The 21,364-nt window shown below is 45.1% G+C and overlaps 1 protein-coding gene across 6 annotated transcripts in view; it reads right to left on the bottom strand.

Annotated features, from left to right (window-relative positions):
* DYRK1A (dual specificity tyrosine phosphorylation regulated kinase 1A) overlaps positions 1-21,072 on the bottom strand; it is a 151,441-nt gene extending 130,369 nt beyond the window's left edge. For 2 of the 6 annotated variants that reach the window (XM_005670335.2, XM_005670336.2), the window contains exon 1: positions 19,241-19,358. The gene's annotated coding sequence lies outside the window, so the exon portion shown is untranslated. Of the gene's footprint in view, positions 1-18,685; positions 18,975-19,240; positions 19,360-20,660 lie in introns of those variants that run through there. The other 4 variants (XM_005670334.3, XM_003132770.5, XM_013982585.2 and 1 more) reach the window with 4 other exon arrangements.

The raw sequence follows: 21,364 nt of genomic DNA, 5'->3' as shown, positions 1-21,364 counted from the left end.
GAATCTTTCTGTATTCCAGGTCCTTCTACGCTAGGCCCTGAAGATACAACAGTGAACAAAGTTAGATGCAACTCCTGCTCTTAAGCCGCTTAATCTAAAGCAAGTAGATACAGAAATAAGTAAACCTAACAGCTATAAAATTCAGGTGGAACAGATGTGAAGCAATGAGAAGGAAAGGTTCAAGGTGTTTTGAAAGCTAACCCAGACAGGAAGGATGGGGGGAGTCAAAGAAGAGTCAGGGAAGGCTTCCCAGAATATATGACATCTACACTGAGACTCGGAAGATGAGTAGGAGTTAATAGGATGAAGTCCGAATTGCTTTATAAGCATTCTATTACTCTTCAAACACTATAAATAGTAGGCCTATATTGCACACACACCCCACCCCCCAAGGAAACTGAGGCTCAGGGGAGTTTTCATGGCTGGGAAAAGACAGGGCCAGGATTCAAAGCCAGCTATCTAGAGTGGAATCCAGAGAATGTATCTGTCTGTAATGGACAGACTCTAAGGTGGCTCCCATAACAGCCACCTGCAGTTCATGCCACAGACGTTTGTTCTTTTTTTTTTTTTTTTGGTCTTTTTGCTATTTCTTGGGCCGCTCCTGCGGCATATGGAGGTTCCCAGGCTAGGGGTACAATCGGAGCTGTAGCCACCGGCCTACGCCAGAGCCACAGCAACGCGGGATCCGAGCCACGTCTGCAACCTACACCACAGCTCACTAACCACTGAGCAAGGGCAGGGACCGAACCCGCAACCTCATGGTTCCTAGTCGGGTTCGTTAACCACTGTGCCACGACGGGAACTCCAGACGCTTGTTCTTAATCCAAGACCTATGACTTGCTTTTAACCAAGAGAACCGAGGAAAGATGAAGAGATGTCACTTCTGTGGTTATGACACATAAGACTACACATCAGTGTAGTGTGTAGACTTTCTTCCTTCACTATCTTTCAGCAAAGAACAAATACCTGCCAATCAGTGGCAAAAAACTGAAGTCCTCAATCCAAAACCGCACAGGGAACTGAATTCTACAAACGATCATATGAGCTTAGAGGAGATCTTTGCCCAGTCAAGCCTCACATGAGACCACAGCCCCAGTCACTATCTTGATCATAAGCTCTTTGAGACCCTAAAACAGAGAATCCAGAAGAGTTCCAGCTGTGGCACACAGCGTTGTCTCTGTGGGACACGGGTTCAATCCCTAGGCCAGGAATTTACATATGCTGCAGATTTTAAAAAGCAGAGAACCCTGCTGAGTTGTACACAGACATTGTGAGAACATAAATATATGAGTTTAAGCTTCTAACTCTATGGTAATATTGTTACTTATCAAGAAACAACACACTGTTGTACAATAAAGTTACAACAGTGAGTTGACATCTGACCTTCCATTTCGTAGTTGCCATTTTAACAACCTTGTCTGCCAATTCCACAGTCTCCGTCATTTCTGTTTATATTTACTGAGTTTTCTATGTCTTCAAGCTCACTAATCTTTTCTTCTGAAATGTCTAATCTATCATTAATGCTATCCAGTGTATTTTTCATTCCACACATTAGTTTTCACCTCTAATAAGTTTTATTTAGGTCTTTTTATACCTTTCATATCCCTGCCTAACATTTTGTACGTTTGGAATACAGTAACTGCTCTCACGTTCTGCCTGTTAATTCTAATATCTACTGGTTCTTGGTTGGTTTCAATTTACTGATACCATAATTATTAAAGTCACATTAACCTACATCTTCACACGTTTCATAATTTTTTATTGAATGATGGACTTTTTTTTTTTTATTTTTGGCCACCCCACAGTATACAGAATTTCCAGGCCAGGGATCATATACAAGCCACGGCTCCACCAACACTGGATCCTTAACCCACTGCGCCAGCCCAGGGATCGAGTCCATGCCACCACAGAGACATCAGGTCCTTAACCCACTTAGGAATTCCTAAGCTTTTTTTCTAACAGACCTAGAGTAGCCTTTATTTTAGGACTAGTTTAGCTCCCACAGAGACATGACCTGTTGGATTCGCAGTGAGCACAGATCTTTCTACGTTGGCTCTAAGTTACTCAAATGTTTCCCAGCCCTAGATGAGCTCAGAAAATTCTCGTGCTTACAGTTTCCCAGTAGATTCTGTCCCCAGAAATTGTTCCTTTATGAAACTATACCCTATGTGTGCACCACAGCCTGGCATTCAGTCACCATTTAAGGGGACCACTAAGATTTATGGCACTCTTTCTCTGCATAGCTTTCTCTCCAGACTCTACTTCTCAAATCAGAACCATTCTGGCCTCCCTCAACTCCAACATTTGTTTCCACAACTCATTAAGGCCACGGGGCTTTATTTGGGATCCCCTCCCTGCAACGAGACCTGAAAACTGCCTTTAGGCAGAAAACGGGACCATCATAGGACTCACCTTGTTTGTTTCCCATCTGTCAGGGATCACAGTTCTACACTGCCTACTAATACCTGAAAACAGTTTTTCCACCTATTTTGTCCAGTTTCCTAGTTGTCTATGGTAGGAGGGTAAATTCATAGTCAAAAGCAGAAGTCATGACTCCTGACAACAATTTGAAAGTAAATGTTTTATAAAACGCCCGAACACAACACACACATCATCACCACATTACCCTGTCTCCATTTTTCTCTATATTTCATCGCTCTTTGTCAGGAGGTTATTTGCTTTCCTGCTTGGTCTACATTTCGTAATAGAACATAAGCTCTGTGAGTACAGGGATCTTCTCTATGTTGTCACTCCTGTGTCGCCAACACCTAAAACACATCCTGGCCTAGAACAGGTACTCAAATTCAGCAAATTCATTAAATTAATAAGCAAAGTGGTTTTGGAGTATTTCACTTAACATATGCTGTGAACTCTTCCACTTAGAAAATGCTAATCTAGATACAGGTAACCCTGATCCTAGAGAGTTCCTCAGAATAGTCTATTAGCTTAATGAGCACCATCTAAGTAAAGGTTCTCTGTTGCAAACAAAAGAAACTAACTCTGGCTTTGTTGAAACTGAAAAGGAAGTTATTAAAGCATATTAGGCAACTCATAGAAAACCCCAGGAGGGCCAGGCTGGAAGGCTACATAATCAAGAACACCCAAAATTCAAACCACAGATCTGGTCCAGTGGAGACTGCACAGGATTTGCTCCCCGTGATGAGTACATCTACCACTGACACCGGAACTAAATGCTACGACTGGATCTGTCACTGACCGCCTCCAGAAGAGACACAGCTGCCATTCCCCCTGCACTGCAGAACACAGACTCCACAAAGTGCCTGCTTCAGCAAATCACTGGCTTCCCAGGTAGTGGAATGGAGGCCCCAGGTCGTATTACTGCATCCTAACTCCAAAAGATGCAGAGAAAGTGAGCAACTGGCTTTCATAACAGAAGATTTCTACCTCCTACCAAGATTCTTAAGAATTCCCCAAACACAGAAAGCTATTAGATGTTCTGGTTTATTATCTGAAAGACTAATGAATCAGTGGCACAAGGCATCAACCCCGGCATTCCTGAACTTTTATCTATTTCTTCAATTAAAGGGTTACAGAAGCGGTTTCTCTTTCTTGTCTCTCTAAAATGTTTACCTTTAGGGCCCTGTACTGGGTTTTTTCCTACCTGGAAGCAGCATAAGCAATCTACTATAATTAACCTTAAGCAAACTGACTTCCCTGAATCTCAGTTTCCTAACTTAGATACTACCAACCACCTTCTAGGGTTGCTAACAATATCAAAATAACTAATAATGAATATGTACAGCTTCTGGCCCATAGCAGGCAATCAATTAATAGCAGCTATGCTACTATTGTTATTTTTTAACAAGAGACGCTCACTAGTTTATACGAACATCTCTCTTTAAAAAAAAAGAATCTGCCAATACCAGTTGAAGACCCAAGTTTCCACTTTGAATTGGTGTTGCAAATGTTATCCCCTCAGCCCCTGTGTTGCCAGGGATAAAGCAGCAAGTAAGTAGCTTACAGCAGTCTAACATTTGACACCAAAACTAAGTTCAAGGAACACATAAACAGATGGATAAATGGAGGCCGGGCGGATGGAATCGAGGAACTGCTGGCCCTCACTGCCAGCCACCTTTCCTCTCCAGCTCTCTACGGTGAGCTCCAACTACACTGAAGAGCTTCCTCAGGGCAGGGACCATGTGACTGGCGACTATGTCCCAAGGGTCTAGCCCGGGGCCAGGCAAAGAGCCAAAAAATAAAATCTGAATACCTGCTTTCCTAAATATTTACTACAGAAACTAGTCATTGAGAAAGGTTTCAGAACAATTTTTTTTTGTCCACAGTATTTTAAAACATCCATTTTAAGCTTTTAAAAAGCTCATTCACCTGCGAGCTCGACAGTGTCAATGACTTTCTAACTACAAGACTCCTCCTTTTGAAAAATCATCCATGCAGTGACTTTCTCTCAAGCATTCTTCTTGTTCTATCATCTAAATCTGAAGCAAAAGTAATGCCAAAAATGCATCCAAACAAACAAACGTTTCTGTTTTGTTTTGTTTTCTGCTTGTTTGTTTTTTAGGGCCACACCATATGCCACACATGTGGCATATGAAAGTTCCCAACTGCAGCTACTGGCCTTCGCCACGGCCATAGCAACTGGATCCAAGCTGCATCAGGGACCTATGCTACAGCTTGCAGCAATCCTGGATCCTTAACCCACTGAGCGAGGCCAAGGATCAAATCCACATCCTCCTGGCTACTATGCTGGGCTCTTAATCCGCTGAGCCAAAACAGGAACTCCACTTTTTTTTGTCTTCTTAGGGCACACCTGCAGCATATAGAGGTTCCCAGGTTAGGGGTCCAATCGGAACTGTAGCTGCCAGCCTATGCCACAGCCACAACAACACCAGATCCGAGCCACATCTGCGACCCACACCACAGTTCATGGCAAGGCCAGATCCTTAACCCACTGAGTAAGGCCAGGGATGGAACCCAAGTCCTCATGGATGCTAGTCAGGTTTGTTAACCACTGAGCCACAACAGGAACTTCTCCTCTTATTTTTTAAATGGAGTCAAAGCTAGAGTTTATTTTAAATATGAATCTGACAGCTACTGCAAATGCTGGATTGACATTTCAGATATAATCGTTGAATGAACCTCACTTTTGTAGCTAAGAATAATAAAAAAAAATCCAGGCTGATTCCCTCCACAATTTAAAACCACTCCAAACCACCAAGGACTGTATCTATTTCAATAAACTATTAATAATGTACTCCTTTAATAAAGGCACAATCTTTCCACTCCATAATAACATCAAGCTTCTAACAGCAGTAAGTACTTTACATGCATTTGTTAAATGAATCCACGAGTAGGAGTTCCCATCATGGCTCAGCGGCAACAAACTCAACTAGTATCCATGAGGACGTAGGTTCCTCACTCAGCGGGTTAAGGATCTGGAGCTGCCGAGAGCTGTGGTGTAGGTCGCAGACGCAGCTCAGATTCCGTATTGCTGTGACTGTGGTATAGGCTGTGGCTACAGCCCCAATTTGACCCCTAGCCTGGGAACATCCATATGCCATGGGTGCAGCCCTAAAAAGAACAAAAAAAAAAAAAAAAAAATTTTAATCCATGAGTAAATAACTTTGTCTTTTTACTGGCTACATAAAGTTTTCCAAACTTATCTCTGAAAAGTTAGGGTTTACCTTCTTCTTTCTTTTCAAGGCTCCCATATTCCCTGCCCAACTGTTACTACAAAAGGTCATTCCCCTGATGTAGTCATTTGGTCTGTAAGACCAACTAGTAAAAATCAAAATGCAACTCACCGATTCATTCAACAAATGTTTATTTAGTACTCACCATATGCCAAACACTTGCCAATTGCTGAGACTGCAAGGGGGAGCAAAACACCACTGTCCCTCCTCTCTGGCGGGCATTAATCAAACACTAAAAAAATGACCAACTATTGGAGTTCCCATCATGGCGCAGTGGTTAACGAATCTTACTAAGAACCATGAGGTTGCGGGTTCGATCCCTGGCCTCGCTCAGTGAGTTAACGATCTGGTGTTGCCGTGAGCTGTGGTGTGGGTTGCAGACGCGGCTCGGATCCCGAGTTGCTGTGGCTCTGGTGTAGGCCGGCGGCTACAGCTCCGATTGGACCCCTAGCCTGGGAACCTCCATATGCTACCGGAGCAGCCCAAGAAATGGCAAAAACACAAAAAAAAAAAAAAAGAAAAGAAAAGACCAACTATGAAAAGCATTGTGAAAGAAAAGTACAGGGAGACATGAGATACTAAAACAGAAGAGGTGACTAGGGTGGGGGTTTGCCACCCCTGACAAAGTGGTATCTGAACTGAAAGGGAAGGAGGAAAAGAAGCTAACTAAACAAGGAGGGGATGGAGTTCCCGTCATGGCACAGCGGAAATGAACCCAACTAGTATCCATGAGGACGCGGGCTGGATCCCTGACCTTGCTCAGTGGGTGAATGATCCAGTATTGTGGTGAGATATGGCCAGCAGCTACAGCTCCAACTTAACCCCTAACCTGGGTACCTCCACATGCCAAGGGTGCAGCCCTGAAAAGACAAAAAAAAAAAAAAAAAGGAGCTGATAGCTGGCCCAGGAAACAGAGAGGCAAAGACATGGGATCCCGAGACCTGGGAGGTAAAGACTGCTCAATTCCAGGCTGGGGAGCCTGTTGACTAACTGGATCTTCACCCCAGAAGTCACAATGAATCATTAAAGAGGTGTGGGGTTCTGTCTGTTGACTGCTTGTTAAGGACTGAGAACTCTTGTTCATCCACTTGCTTACATTCCTCGTCCATTTCCAGTCACTCTACGGCATTTTATTCCGTGACCTTCCCTATCCGCTCACACCCTTTACCAGAGGTCCACATCTGTAGCTTACTCAAGAGTCTTCTTCCAAATGTCTCCCATGAATCCTAAGACTCAGTCTTCGATTTCTCCCCTTTGCTTAGCTGACTCCAACACTGCTGAGTAACCGTGGGCCTTCAGGCCAATTCCTAGGTAAATTTACCTAGCATTACTGATATTCTGAACTGTACCACAGAACCACTATAGGGAAATTCAAAAAGTGAAATTAGACTGTAAAATAACGCTGAGATCCCAATAATTTTCTTACTATTGTTGTTTTGGAAAACGTTTATGAAAAATCTTTTGTACCACAGAAGTAATGTCTCTCAAAAATAAACACGCTTGATGGAAAGATGAAGTAAAACACGCTACTGTGATGACAGCTGTTCTTTTTCAAGGAGAAATGATCAAACCAGAACAAGTTTTTCAGCAGACCAGTATCTGTCTTAAGGACAGGAGTTCTATTTATACCCAAATAAACTTATAACTTAAAATTAACTGTCAAAATAAAGGCAACAAAAATTCTGACCTTCAAAAGCAACTACAGAGGGAGTTCCTGTCATGGCGCAGTGGAAATGAATCCGACTAGGAACCATGAAGTTGCAGGTTCAATCCCTGGCCTCGCTCAGTGGGTTAAGGATCCGGCGTTGCTGTGAGCTGTGGTGTAAGGTGCAGATGGATCCTGTATTGCTGTGGCTGGGGTATAGACCGGAAGTTAGAACCCTAGCCTGGGAACCAAAAAAAAAAAAAAAAAAGGCGACATCGAAGTCCTCCTGTGGTACAGCAGGGTAAGGATCTGGCGTCAGTCACTGCAGTAGCTTGGGTAGTTGCTGTGGTTCGGGTTCAATCCCTGGCCCAGGAACTTCCACATGCTGTGGGTGTGGCCAAAACAAAAAACAAAAGCATCAAAATTTATTCAATTTCATAGACTGTGTTTCCTCTAATGAAAATGTATGTCTACTCTAGACTGAGTCCTTAATTCCAGAGACTATTAAAGATCCCCAACTAGAACTAATGTCCATGATGGCACACACAGCACAGCCTTCGTTTCAGCATTGATCCCCAGGCCCTGGGTTCCATGTTTGGCACTAGCAGGTACTCAACAAAGATCTTTATCCACCTCACAAGATAAATGCTTTTTTAGATGCTTGGTCTCCCAATAAGGATACAAATGAAAATAAACAGAATAAATATGATTTCAGGAAAATATTAAGACATTCAATAAATTTTAAACTGTCACACGGTGAACTACTCTATACTTTTCAACTGTGAACTATGATACAACCTTCTCCTGCCCAGAAGCACAACTTCTAACACTGCCTTCTCCCACTGCCTCATTTTTTATCCTTTTTTTTTTTTTGGCTGCAGTATGCAGTGGCTTGACATGGGATCTCAGACTTGGGACTGAAGCTGGGTCACAATTGTGAAGGCACCAAATCCTAACCACTAGACCACAGGGGAACTCCCCTTTATCTCATTTTTAATGGTGCTATAAATTATTTCCACCTGTCACTAACAGAAGGTTTGAACTACAATAATAATTCTATCCTCTGTTCTTCCAGTTTCTTCAGGACTTACTAGGAAATGTTCTCAACTGCCCCATTAAGCCAATCATTTGATTCTTATGACTTTTCACTATACAACCAAGGTTGGTAGAATTCTCTCCTATCTTCGTAAAAACCGGTTATTTGAATCCAGAAATATTCACCTTGTTCTGTTGAAAATTAAATAATTAAGAATTTAATAGCACAACACTGTAAATCAACGATACTTTAATTTTTTAAAGTGAGAGAGAATTTAAGCTGTTCCAAACTTGACTCTTCCGGCTGTCTTCTGCTTTTCCCCTCTCCTTATTCCTTCATGCCTGTACACCTAGAATGAGCCTGCCTTTCAAAACTTCCTTCTTACTTAGGGTGTCATCTCCCTAACCCATGGATTTGTTATCATCCTGCTGAAAAAACTTTCAACTGCCCCAAATTCAAATTCCCTATATTTAAGACCCAGCACTCTTATTTCTCATGCAAGTGTCCCCACCCCTCCCCCAACATAACATAACACACACACATACATACACACACACACACACACACACACACACACAAACATACACACTCTCTCTCTCTCTCTCCCTAACAGGCACACCCACCACGGGTGCCCACATGGTCTCCTCCAGTGAAGAGACTGTCAATTACCCAAGTTCTACCGAAAAAGCCCACCCATTCTTCAAGACCAAGATGCATCCCTGCTCCTCCACAAGGCACCTCAAATCCCCAGATCTGTCTTAACTTCCCTGGGTTCTTCTAGTTCTCCGTACATCAACATCTCTCACAGCTAGCAGCCATGGTCTTTCCTGTGCTGATTCTGCCTGCACACAAGACTATCGCAACACCAACAGCAGAGATCACCAAATCTTTTTCACTTTTGTAGCCAAAGTTTCCACCACCAGAATTCATGATTCTTATACAGAGGACAGCCCAATGATGAAGAGGAACAAGAATCCTCTTGTACAGTTTATCAACATTTATAATTACTTATGCATTTACGAAATTTATGAAAATATCAATTTTTCATTGAAGAGAATACAGGAAAATCACAAAATATTTTTAACTATACATCAGACAAAGAACGACATTTTTGTTATGTAAAGTTCAAGACTTACAGTGCAACTTAAGATGCTCAAATTCACTCATTAAAGAAATACATCTTTAGGCGTTCCCGTCGTGGCGCAGTGGTTAACGAATCCGACTAGGAACCATGAGGTTGCAGGTTCGGTCCCTGCCCTTGCTCAGTGGGTTAACGATCCGGCGTTGCCGTGAGCTGTGGTGTAGGTTGCAGACGCGGCTCAGATCCTGCGTTGCTGTGGCTCTGGCGTAGGCCGGAGGCTACAGCTCCGATTCAACCCCTGGCCTGGGAACCTCCATATGCCGCGGGAGCAGCCCTAGAAATAGCAAAAAGACAAAAAAGAAAAAAAGAAATACAAATTCAAGCAACTAGACTTCACTATTCACTTATTAAATCAACAAAGATTTTAAACTTTGATAACACCAGTCAGTGAAATACACGAAAGAGTACACTCTCAAACACTGCTGATGAAATACAAACTGGTGCTGCTTTTTGCAATACATAGTCAAATGTGCATACACCTGGTGAACCAGCAATCTCCCTTATAAATATATATCCTCTAGCTCACGCTCACAGAAGAGTGTCACGTACAAGGATGTACACTGCAGCACTGTCTAAAATAGCAAAAACTGGAAAACAAATCAAATGCTCTTTAAGGAGACTGACTCAATTGTGGTGCATCCATAACACGGGATATTTCCCAATCAGTATAAACAACAGGGAAACACTATCACCTAATATGAGAATATTTATAAAACAGATCAAGAAGCTTAAGTTGCAAAACTGTGTTCAACATGATCCCATTTGCTTTTGATCCTAAGTACACAGACACAGTGTACACACACACACACACACACAAATCAGGGAGTTCCCGTCCTAGCACAGCGGAAACAAATCCGACTAGGAACCACGAGGTTGTGGACTGCATCCCTGGCCTCGCTCAGTGAGTTAAGGAACTGGCATTGCCGTGAGTTGTGGTGTAGGTCACAGACAAGGCTCAGATCCTGCATTGCTGTGGCTGTGGTGTAGGCCAGAAGCTACAGCTCCAACTAGACCCCTAGACTCCTGGCCTGGGAACCTCCATATGCCACGGGTGCGGCTCTAAAAGGACAAAAGAAGAGTTCCCATCGTGGCGCAGTGGTTAATGAATCCAACGAGGAACCATGAGGTTGCAGGTTCGATACCTGGCCTTGCTCAGTAGGTTAAGGATCCAGCATTGCTGTGAGCTGTGGTGTAGGTCACAGGCGAGGCTAGGATTCCGCATTGCTGTGGCCGTGGTATAGGCCGGCAGGTACAGCTCCGATTGGACCCCTAGCCTGGGAACCTCCATATGCCGTGGGAGCAGCCCTAGAAAAGGCAAAAAGACAAAAAAAATAAATAAATAAATAAATGGACAAAAGACAAAAAAAAAAAAAAGGATTGCACTAAGCACAGCTTTGTACCATACATGCATATATTAAATGTTTTTATATGTAATTGTACATATATACACAGAGAACATTTCTGATGGGAAAACTGAGTCGCTATTACCTATAGAGCACTGGGATGGGGGTGGAGGGCAGATGCAGGTGACATCATTCTCTAGGGCTGGATCTTTTTTTTTTAACCATGAGTATATATTACCTGTTCATCTTTAAAAACTAAAACTCCCTAGGTGATCAAAACCACACCTTTTATGTTTGATATAAGATTGCTCAAACAGGAGTTCCCGTCATGGCTCAGTGGTTAAGGAATCCGACTAGGAACCATGAGGTTGCGGGTTCCATCCCTGGCCTTGCTCAGTGGGTTAAGGATCTGGCGTTGCCGTGAGCTGTGGTGTAGGTCGCAGACGCAGCTTGGATCTGGCCTGGCTGTGGCTGTGGTGTAGGCCGGCAGCTACAGCTCTGATTGGACCCCTAGCCTGGGAGCCTCCATATGCCACAGGAGCAGCCCCAGAAAAAGGCAAAAAGACAAAAAAAAAAAAAAAAAAAAAAAAAGATTGCTCAAATAGGAGCCCTAAACACACAAGACACTAAGAAAAAGAGGGTACTCCTACTCCAACAATTATTTCAATCAAGCCCAATGGGTCCGCAGCAAAATTATCCATAGTCCCATCACCGACTCCCTTTTAGTGAGAGGAGGCCAGTAAGCACCAGTTCAATGCTACTAACCTCCAGGCACAAGAGAAGCCCCCACGGATCCTTCCAGGACTGCGCTACAAGCAGACATTTCACAAACATGCCCTTCATTTTCCCTGGCAAGGGCGTGTGCCCTACACTTCCCTCCCCATCCCAAAAAGCTCTCTTCTTAGTGCAGGTGCTAATCTCTAATGTCTAAAATGAGAGCCAACTAATTGATAAAAATAAAGTGTTAACCTGATAACAGATAAAGGATATTCCTCTGGGAATATTTCCACTTTAAGCTATGGAATCCAGGAGTTCCCGTCGTGGCTCAGGGGTTAGCGAATCCAACTAGGAACCATGAGGTTGTGGATTTGATCCCTGGCCTTGCTCAGTGGGTTAAGGATCCGGTATTGCGGTGAGCTGTGGTGTAGGTCACAGACACAGCTAGGATCCCGCGTTGCTGTGGCTGTGGTGTAGGCCGGCAGGTACAGCTCTGATTCGACTCCTAGCCTGGGAACCTCCATATGCCACAGGAGCGGCCCAAGAAATTGCAAAAAAAAAAGGACAGAAAAAAGAAAAAAGAAAAAAAAAGCTAGGGAATCCAGCTCTTACTTAATCTAAAGGAAAGAATTCAACAGTGAGAACTGTAAGCAAAACAGATGAAAAAGAAAGTAATAACTTGAAGACCTACTACCTTTGCTCCTTTTAATCCTGCCAACTCGACACCTATCTGTCACCTCCCCTCATACTGGAGATACACTCCCTACCCACTACAGGGCTGACACTAACAGTACCTGATTTAAATCCGCAACTTCTCACCTTTAAATATTTACTTGACCAACTCAGTCTCTTTTCCTAAGGGACTAAGAGCACACTTAATTGAGCCAACCATTCACCACCAGTTGGTACTTAGTCTTCTGCCCCTTCTTTTATAGAAAAAAACAAAGAACCAGGAGTCAGGAAAACAAATTCTACTCCCTCAGACCTGTTTATTCTGAGGCACTGGTTATTCATTTAGTTTCTCTGCATTCATTTCCTCCTCTAAAATGAGATGAGGAGTTCCCTGGTGACCTAGCAGGTTTAAGGATCCAGCACTGTCACCACTGTAGCTCAAGTCTCTGGAGTGGCTCGGGTTCAATCCCTGACCCAGGAACTTCTGTATGCTGAAGGCATGGCCAAAAAATAAATAAATAAAAATAAAATAATAATAATAATAAAATGAGGAAAGAACTATGTCAATGTCTCTCACAATGTTTCTACTGCATCTGGATTAGCTGGAGTCCTAATTAAGAAAGCAGAGTCCAGAGCGTCGCCCCAAACCTACAGAAAGAGAAGTATCTGAGTCTGGGAACCCCACAACTTTGACAAGTTCTCTCAAAGACTTTGAGAACCATTAGTTCCTCAGGTCTCTACCTGACCGAATTATAATCTAGTTCAAAGGAATCCTAGACCTTCCTCTTTTGTCAAACCCACAGAAATAAAGAGGAAGACACCGGACAATAAATGTTTAAGTATCACTGATATACTCCTCCTTACAACTTCAGTGATTCACACATTCACTAATAGCCTGATAAGATACAAGTCTTATCCTAGTATTGTTTACTGAGGATCTGAGCACAAATCCATACGATATAGTCAAGGGGACTACTAAAACTAAATTCAAAAATTTAGATTTCAAATACAGTTTACATATAATAGTCACAGCAATCAAGAATCATGTTTCTACCAGAAAATACCAGCAGTAAAATTATGTACTGTTAGACCCAAAATCCTTTACTACTAGGAAGTTTAGCTATTTCTCAAATCTGACTATATATATGTGTGTTACATATACCAATTACTAATGGTCTATTCAAATTTGCACACCATAGTTCAAAAGATTCATAAGCAAATATGGAATATGAACTTATTAACTACTATAATAAGTTGTCTTTTCAAAGTTCATTTCTTCAAGTTTCTTCCAAAACACCTGAAAGTGAGACAAGCAATGTTTCATAATCCCCATTCTCCTCTTCTTCAGGAGAAACCGATTTTCAGACCCAACAAGCCCCCTGCCACAGACCATATATCCAGCCTCTTCTGCAGCTACACGTGGCCACCTGAGTTCTGACCAACAGGGATGAACAAAAATCATGTACACATCTTCCAGGTTCGTCTTTAAAGAGGGGATGTTCTCTCCCCACATCCTGTTCCTGGACCGTGAACGTGGTGCCTTGCACCACATAGGAAATGGTGTCTTCTCAAGCATAGGAAAGCACCAAGACAGAGTACAGCAGGAGCCAAGGTCCCCTATAACTTAGAGATGATTTATAGGGGAGAAAAATAAACTTGTTTAAGCCACTCTACTCAGTCAGAACATAGGCCCAATCTTGGGTTCTAACTCACACACACAGAAAGTTGAAGTTACTAATAAATATTACATAATAGCTACATACCAACTTAGTAAAGCTGAAACTCTTATTACAAATTCTTGGTAACCCCACTACTGAAATTATTGCTACTGTACCAACTTATATTTATTGTGGCATTTTACACTTTTGCAAAGCACCTCATTACAGTATCTCATTTCACATTCTGGAAACCCTGGGCAGGGCCAGCTGGTGCTGCACATGTTTGTTATACAGGGCGTTAAAGCTCAGAAAAGCTACTCTGCCCAAGATTGCACAACTAAGGAGAGGTGCTCAGGCAGGATTCGGCGTACAGGTTCCTCCATCATTCTGTGTACAGACACATTTATCTACCCCTGCTATGTGCCAGACCCTGGAGTTACAGAATTATTCCTATCCAGAGGGGACCTTACAATCTAACGGAGAGAGAGACAGTAAATGAGTAAATGTACCTATGAATGAATACGTGTGAATGAATAGTTGTACAGCTACTTACAGTAAGGGCTGTGGGGAAAAAACCAGAGTCCTCTAAGAAGCATGGCCAAGGAGTCTCACTTAGACTGGGGATTGCGGGAAGGCCTCTCTCAAGAAGGAGAATTCATGCTGAAACCATAGGATAAGTACCAGGAAGAGAAAAGGTGGGAGAAGGGAGAAGGCTATTAAGAAATTTTATGTGTGTAACCTCAGTCTTCATAAGAACCCTGTGGTAAGTACCATCAACCCCATTTTACCATGAAGAAACTGAAGATTAGCAAAATCACTGTGCCTAAAGTTCATACTGCCAGTGAGTGGCAGGACCTGTTGAGATTCCAGACGTGCCTGATGCTGGAGACCCTGCCAGGTACCATCTCACAGGCCAATACTCTCTCCAGAGTTACCATGCTCCCTCTACCGCTATCTCTAAGTAGATATCAAGCAGACTTTGGACAGATGTCACAATGTGGGCATCTTCTTACCCAAATGCATGTGCTAAGATGCCAACCTTAACCACAACATCCATAAAATTAAAAAAAAAAAAAAATCAATTCTTGTCAGTGGAAATTTTACATACTTAGAAAAATTAGGGGAATTATTTAATTAACAGGGATGTACTTAAAAATAAAGGTGATGCTGAAGCCAGATTCATGCCATGTTAAGTCAGTTCACTAAGCCCCTGTCCACAAAGTCAATTTAAACAAGCAATTCGATTATGGGGAGATAAAAACTAAAAAACAATTCGTCAAGAAAAAAAGAAACACTTTAAACTACTATGCACTATATATTAGATACTGGCACATGTTCCTCAAACAAAAATTAAAACAAACAAAACTTTACCATTATTACAAACTTTTAAAAATCACCTTCTAGAAAAGAAGATGCATAGCTCTGCAAGAATAATCAACTGCTAAGAAGCCAAAATGGTTCTGTATTAGTAAAAAGTATGACTGCAAGGAACCACATTATTTTAGATATTCAAGTGTACTCTAAGTTGTCACCTCCCATTAAGAATTTTAACTTGCTACACAACTCTGGAAGTAGGATTTCAAAGCAAAAGCATCATTTATTAAAAAAAAAAAAAAAAAAATGTAGCTGGTTTATACAACGCGTATTTCCAAGTCATGTTTTCATACACTAAAAAATGAAACTAAGACTGCCTGTAGCCACTAGGTTAGGGAACAAGACTTGTCTCTAATTACCTAATATGAATCTTAAATTAATTACCTAAGTCACGTGAAGTCAACATTGCACTTTCACATAACCAACGGTAAACTTTTGGCTCTAGCTTTACATAAAGCATTGACCTAAGGCAAGATTCAAATGATTTCTTTATTGAGGGGCAACCGAGGAGACATTTTAGATAATTTAAAATAATCTGATGATTTTAAACACAAATGCTAACCCCCTAAAGATTTTAACCCACAATTGTGCAACCCTTGGGTTATGAACTACTATAATTTCTCTAGCCATCAAAACATTGCCCAATGGTCAAAATAAAACATGGTTAGAAGCCTTGTGAAAGGCATAACCACTGTGTGTTCATAATGTGCTCACACAAAAGTATAAAGTCACTCATTTCACTTCACAGGACAAAGTGTGCTGGTATCAAGTTTCAGGTGACCACATTTGATAGTTTCAAGTAGTACCTCTCCTTCTAAAATAGAAAATATGCACAAGTATCTGGAGGTAAACACCAAAAAACCCAACAGAAAGTCGTGATTCTTAGCTCACAGTTAAAACTACTGATGAGGACGACAACAAAATTCTAAGACTAATAAAATCTGGGAAGAGAAATCAAGTTCTTCATGAAGACTCTGGAAGTTTTGAGGTTTTGCTGGGTTCAGATAGTTTAAACTTCTTTCTCTGGGGGATAAAAGAGAAAGGGCTGGGGGTGGGGGTGGAAGAAACGTGAACGTTCTTTGAAAAGTGAATGCTAAGGCAAAGAAAATGTGACACATACCTTATCACAAATGCCAAAAAGGTCACAAAATGAAGCTCCCTCTCCTATTAAGCTTATGTTTAAGGTGATATATAAGGCAATCAACTTCCTTCTTACTCAGAATAAAGTGACTTCTACCCAAATTTTCTTCTCATGACTAGACAGTGGCCCAACCATAAACATACATGTGAAAACATCCCTGTGCATTCTAAATTTCTAAGCTAGCTCTTATTTTTTTTTTAATGTTTTCAAGTAGTACCCAAGATTCAATACAAATTAGCATCTTCTTTCTTTGTAGAGTTTCAAAACAAAATGTAGGCCAAAGGTTACTCTAATCATGTGTTATAACAAGTTATCTCTAACTCTGCTTTTCCCAATATTCCTACCACTATAAAAACCTATGTAAATTCTTTAAATACCAGTTGTAGTATTCCCCACCCCCCACATCTTTAAGTCATAAACACAAAAACTCTCCATAAATAAAACTAAAGGGCAGACATCAGACAATATTCCAGAAGGGGAAAAATATTCTAACCCAGGGTTGGTTTTTTTTTTTCTTTTTCCTATCTACCTTCCCAAACAAGACACTGCATTAGAGTGGAATATTTTCATTTCTTTTGAATGTCAGTGCCCTTACAGACTGCACTAACTCAATTTTTGAATTCCCAGGACACAGTAATTTTGTATGTTAAGTTTCCAATAAGCCCCACCAAAGGTTCTAAAAGAAATTTAAGAAAATATCTTAAGCCTAAATTCCATATAGATCTCACTAGATTACCGAGCTCACCTCCCACCCTACCAATAATGACCACCAACTCACTCAAGTCTATTCAAAGCCAAAATCTCTTTTAGGAGTAGGCCTTCACCTTACAAACACAGGGGTAACCCTTCCTCCTAGGAGAATTAATTTCCGAGTTTATGCCTCTCAGGAACGTCTTGCACTCAGTTTTACAACACGACTTCGTGGACATTGACAGGAGCGCTCAACTTTGGGGCAAGGTCTGAAGTCTAAGTGAATCTGGACAGCCACCATAAACACCACAGCTATTCCAAGGCAGATCCTCCAAAAGCACTGGGCTACTTTAAGTGTAAGTCACTGTATACTAAAAATCTTGATATAACCAAGTAAACTTTTTTCTTGACTGCTGTTTCTCTGAAACTATCTCCTTGCAGTTCAAATCTTGGCACAGGAAATTTTAATTCTAGTCTCACGTTTATAATCTGAAGTAATAGTCTTATAAAGGAACTAATCAAGATATGAGAAATTTACAGAAAAACTAAAGGTAATTCCACTGAATTATAAAATGCCCCCCAAATCAAAGTATTACATGTATGTATTCGTAAACACTTTGTGCATGTAAAGTCTGAAGAATCACAGAGAAAATATAAGTATTCAAAGATTAAAAAAATAACTTTACACAAAACTTTCTAATGACTCATCAAATGCCTGTTATTAAAAGTAAGCGTTTTTAAATGCCTAAAATTAAAATTAAGAACAAATCGCACTGAAGAATATTTTTTAATTCCTTCCATTCAAAAACTGTCTACATAATTTTCCGGGGGGAGGAAGAAGACTGACAAGTTAGTGTCATTAAGGGGGCCTCGCCTCAAATCTTTCCTTTCCACCTAAGCAAACCACAAAGTTAATTCCACGCCAACACTATACCTGGACACGGCTCCAGGTTAGAACCCTGAATCATTAAACACAAATCGCTCCAAAATTTGCCAGTATTTATAATAATGAGTTATAACCTAGTGATTAAGAGTCCAGGCTGGCAGCAGACTCCTGGCTCCCGGAGTCTCAGCTGTATGACCTTGGATGACTCACCGCTCAGTTTCCTCATCTGTGAAATGGGTAACAGTTCCTACCGGGAGGATAAGCGAGTTAATACGCGTAAAGCCCTGAAGAAGAGCGCCTCGCACGCTTCCTCCTCATCTTTAAATCAATGTGAAAACAATGCTATAAGGTGGATTTTCGGACAACCTGGGCGGAGTGGTGCTGGCATTCAAGGACTGCACCTCGATTACAAGATCCAGCCCTATCATCTAGGGTTGGACGGCAGGCACAGGGAAGGAGTCAGAGTCACTCACTAATTCTGCCATTTTTAGCTACTTCAGACCCGGCAGGGGCCTTCGGCTGAGCGCTGAGCTGTTCAGCAGCTCCGGTGGGTCTAAGCGGGAGTGGGTTTGTGCCTATTAACAGACTTGCGAAGTTTTGTGGCAGTATGCAGGTATCCGTCCCAATTTACGCATCCTCAGCCACCAACTCCTCCGCCCGCTAAGCAGGTCATTCCTCCACGTCCAGGGGCCGGGCTCCCTCGCACTCACGGCACAACTTCGGAGCACGCCGAGGGCCCTGGCTCCAGCCCACGCCCCAAGGGCCGCGCGGGGACCGGGCGCCCGACCTTCCCCGACGCCTCGCCCAGCAGCCAGCCCCATTTTCTTAACCCGTGCATTGTCCTTGCGGAGAACCCCGGCCGTTCCCACACTGGTGGGGACCGAGAGGAGGGACGAGGGAGGAGCTGGGGGAAGAGGATGAGGAGGAAGAGGAGGAGGAGGAGGAAGACAACCTCCTCCCCTTCGCTCGGGCGACCAGTGAAGGTCTGGCGCTTTCTCCGGCCCCCAGGCCCCGGCTCCCGGGAGGCCGCGGCCTCGGCTCCCACCCTCGGCAACTTTCCCTCCGCTCGCACCCGCCTCTCCTCCGGGACCGGGCCCGTCGGGCTCCCTCCCCCGGCGGCCAGCCCCGGGCCGCGGCGCCTCCTCCTAAAATGGCAGGTCCCTCCCTCCGCCCGGCCGGCCTCGGCGCGGGCCCGGCTGCAGGCCGCGGGGGGAGCCGGGCGCCGGGCAGGGCCGGGCGGGGCCGCGGCCAGGCCGGACACTCACCGGGACGATGGCGGGGCGCTCGCGCCGCTTCCTCCGGTGAGTCTCAGCCTTGGGCTCCCGCCGCTGCGCTCCCGCCGGGGCCTCCGCAGCCAGCGCCGCCCCGGCCGCCTCTCTCCGCCCCCGGCGCTCCCGGCTCCGCGGCCGAGCCGCAGCCTTCTCAGTCTCTCTCCGGCTCGCGGTTCCAGCGGCGCCCGGGGCCGGGGAGGCGACAGCCCCCTCCCCGGCAAATACCGCAGTCCCCGGACCCCGACTCCCGGCGGCGGGGCCGCGCGGCCCGGCCCGGCGCGGAGGGCGGCGGCGGCGAGGCCGGGCGCCGAGTCGCGGCTGCTCCCGGCGGCTTCTTCCCGAGGAGGATTTTGTAAATCTCACAAAATGGCGCGCGCTCCAAACCTGCGCAGCGAGAAGCGCCGGGGCCCGAGCGGCGGCGGCGGCGGCGGCGGCGGCTCCTCCGCCAGGAGAGCCAGAACCGCCCGCACAGACAGACAGACACTCACACACACTCACACACACACACACGCACGCACACTCGCACACGCTCACTCACACACACACTCTCACACTCACACCGGTCCCGCCCGCTCGCCGGCGGCGGCAGCGGCACCAACAGCAGCAGCAGGAACAGCAGCAGCAGAAGCGGCGGCGGCGGCGGCGCCCGCACCCCCCGCTCGGGGTGTCCGCTCCCTGAGCCCGACCTGGGCCGCGATCAGCAGCAGCGACGGCAGCAGTCTCCCCGGATCCCCCCGCCGCTCTTGCCGCCGCCACCCCCGCCTCACTCCAATGGGGCTTTTTATTATTATTCGGGCGGGAAGCGAAAGGGTTTAAAAAAAAACCAACCAACAAAATGGCGACGGACCGACCCGGTCGCTATAGCAACTGTCAATCAAAACGCAAAACCCCGGCTGACGTGCTGACGTCCTCCTCCCGCCCCCCGGCCCCAAGCCGGCGGGCGGGGCCTGTTGCTCGGGCAACGGCAGATTCCGTTCCCTCCTTTCCCTCTCCCCCTCCGTCCCCAACCAACCACCCAACCCCCTCAGGTCACGTGAAGGATAAATTCGGAGCTCAGGCCCGCTACGAGTGTCAGAGGAGGGCGCGTGATTCGCTCGGGGGAGGGGAGAGGAGGGGGACGGCCGGGCCGAGGGAGGGAGAGGGCGGAGGAAGGGGGGCGAGGCGGCGGCCGGCCTGTGCTCCAGCGCCCAGGGCCTCCCGGCCGCGCCCCGCCCCGCGCCCGCCGCGCCCGCGCCGCCCGCGCCGACTGCGGCCCGGAGAGCGCGCGCGGCCTCCGCGCCGCCGCCCCCGGAGCCCCGCGCTTCCGCGTCGTGCGCCCGCAGCCCCGCCCGCGCCGGGGGGAGGGGGCCGGGCTCTGCGGCCGCGCGGGGACCCAGGAAGCCCACTCCGGTGCGCCCGCGCTGGGGACTCTCACCTGCATCCCCGGGGACCGCGCCGGCAGCGCACGTCCGCGCGTTTAAACTGTTCTTGGAAGGCCCCGCGTGCCCCCCTCGCCGGAAAATGCCCACGGAGGCCGCGGTGGGGGGTGGGGAAGAGGCCGCCTCCGCGTTTCAGACATCTCAGGAATTCCGGACGCTTCGCCCGAATCCGGGATGCCCCTGCGGCTGACACCTTGATTAAATCATGTCACTCGGCTTTTTGCTGCGGCCAGTGCCAGCGTTCAGAAATCATGGACGGAGCCATCATACAAACTTTTTTAGGCTGTGCATGCTCAGCCGGGCTTTCCCACCGATTTCAAACCCCTCCCCACCTTTCAGGCAGTCTTCCTTCTCCATCGGAATGCCCCTAAAATTAATCGTCTTAGGCTATACCGTATCGTTGTCCAACTCCCTGATTTTCTTTCTCATGCACCATTTCAGTTTCCAGATTTTTAATTCGCCCACAATTCTTGATTAATAGTCTCGCTTTCGTTTATCTTTATTCTGTCTACCCCTCTGGCTGGCTGAATATTACTAGGTGTTCTCTCTCGGCATTGAAACCTAGGTATGGAAGTAGCCATGCTGTACTGGCTACTTTGTAATCAGTAGACAGCCACTGGCTAAAAATTGTATTTTGTACCATTCCTAGTAAAATGGCATTTAATCTTTGCCAAAAAGGATACTATGGATATTATTTTAC

The sequence above is a fragment of the Sus scrofa genome, chromosome 13 (assembly GCF_000003025.6).
Source record: "Sus scrofa isolate TJ Tabasco breed Duroc chromosome 13, Sscrofa11.1, whole genome shotgun sequence".
Taxonomy (NCBI): domain Eukaryota; kingdom Metazoa; phylum Chordata; class Mammalia; order Artiodactyla; family Suidae; genus Sus; species Sus scrofa.
This window is presented reverse-complemented; position numbering and strand designations above follow the sequence as displayed.